The 2,056-nt window shown below is 44.2% G+C and overlaps 1 long non-coding RNA gene across 1 annotated transcript in view; it reads right to left on the reverse strand.

Moving 5' to 3' along the window:
- The window catches only part of LOC109316484, a 19,946-nt gene extending 18,308 nt beyond the window's left edge, over positions 1-1,638 (reverse strand). The window contains exon 1 of the long non-coding RNA XR_002102853.1: positions 1,456-1,638. This is a non-coding gene — a long non-coding RNA (uncharacterized LOC109316484). The remainder of the gene's footprint in view (positions 1-1,455) is intronic.
- Between the last annotated feature and the right edge of the window lie 418 nt (positions 1,639-2,056).

A 2,056-nucleotide genomic window follows, 5' to 3' on the forward strand; every position in this document is an offset into this window, starting at 1 on the left:
ATTGATTTGGAAGCTTCTGATTCAATTCAGAGCTTTTAATTGGTCTCCTGATTCGATTCGGATTCAGTCACCAAATCAGGCCGAATCTCCTCCAGATCAAATCAGCTACTGCAGCTTCACATGGCCCTACTGCACGAATATGACTTGTCACTAGAGGGGCTGGCAGGCAGGGGTGTGGACAGGTGCCAAGACTATCCCTCCTCTGGGTGAAAGAGGAGTGGGGAGGGTGGCATACATCTCAGAGGCAGAGAAACAACCATGGGGACTGTGGCTTCTCACTCCACAGCCAGCAAGGGCCAACCAGAGTCACGGGTAAGAGGGGAAAGGTCTTTTAGGGTTTTTTTTTTTTAAGTGAATGGCAGGGGAGAGAAATAAAAAGAAAGGAGTGAAAAAAAGAATAAAAATGTCACGTGTTTCACTGCATTGGGTTGGGGTGGGCTGAGGTTGGGTTAGTATTCACACCAGGGCAGAGCTGATACCCATGAATGGTTTCCATTCTCTGGCTCACTCCCTTCATGGAGGTAGGCAGCAGGATTGCTCCTGCTGTTTCCACGGGAGTGCCAGTGTAAACAGCACACTGATGAGCTGCACTTGGATGTTCAGAGTGACTGCACCCCTTGGGGGTGGGGAGGGAGTGTTGGCTTGGGACCAGCACCACCCAACTGGGCAGTAGAGTTCAAGAAGTTTGAACGTTTGCCCATGAAGCAAACGAGTGGGAAAGGCTTAGGATGGTGTATCCTGGGATGCTGGAGGACTGAAAATAGAGGGTTTTATCTCCCTGGAGTTGTATCTCCCTGGAGCAGACTAACAATACTCTGGAATGACCTGGGTAAAACAGATGGAAGATAACTCTCAGTGGAAGTGGCATAACTTTAAAACGTTTAGAGGGTACTTAGCACAGGTTAACACCCTGTGAATGCTCCCATTTTAAGCACCTTTTGACAGTTAAAAGGTAACCTGTAATATCATCCAAAGAGTTTGTTAAACTGTTTTGGGAAGAATAAAGTCACATCTATTATCTTTTAGAAAGCAGTGAGTTTTAAGTCTTCCCTCCTACTTAGACAAGTTGTTAAAATATCTGGAGAGATGCTGCGCATTGGGTCAATCTACACTGTCTTATATCACATGAATATGTCGTCTGTGGGCATTTTGATTAGATCCATGGAACACGGATATCTGTCTCTCCAGTCTAACAGGCTTTTTTTAGCTCTTTCTTCCTTTATAGCGTATTTTGTTTTCACCAGGAACTTCTTGGAAGAGGGTATAAAAGCAGGAACTTGACCAAGTCATACATTCTGTCTAGGTCTATGGCTTTCTGATTTCTTTCTAAAATAGGGCTCGGCAGTCTTCACTGTGGCTGAAATAAGCTTTGTCTCTAATATGCTCCACCTGCTTGAGACAAAATACAATGTGCCAGGTGAGTACTGTCACCAGGTGTATTAGGTGTTGTTCTACTGTTACAATGGATGTGTCATTCATATACTTTCCTGAGATTAGAGAAATATAATTCCCTGCCTTTTTGAAGAGGCACAAAGGATCTTGGACTTAAAGTATCATTCATCAGGCCTGTCTACATGTGCATTTATGCCAACTTAAATTTACTGTTCAGTAAATTACTCCACAGTAAATGGTAATAGGACAGTGTCTACATGTGCAGGCATTGAAGAGCATTAACCCTGTGTGTAGACTGACTTGGGATTCAAGCTAGTCCCAAGTCAGTCCACATGCACAATGTTACTGCGCAGTAACTAATCAGGTGTATATTCAGCATAAATCACCATATTTACTGCACACTATGGGCAAGCACGTATGGATGTGCACCCATACCACACAGTAATTTTGGTTACTGTGCAGTAAATGTGCACGTGTAGATGTGACCATCAAAAAGCAAGAGAGCCCTGAGGAATGAGCCACAATATTGTTTGACATTAACAGGAGATGCCACAGGATGTGCTGATAAAACAAATATCATAGTTTCATAGTTAGTAGGGTCAGAAGGGACCTGAGCAGATCATCAAGTCTGACCCCCCTGCCTTGGGCAGGAAAGAGTAGTGGG

Source organism: Crocodylus porosus, unplaced genomic scaffold, assembly GCF_001723895.1.
Source record: "Crocodylus porosus isolate Cpor-Errol unplaced genomic scaffold, CroPor_comp1, whole genome shotgun sequence".
Taxonomy (NCBI): Eukaryota; Metazoa; Chordata; order Crocodylia; family Crocodylidae; genus Crocodylus; species Crocodylus porosus.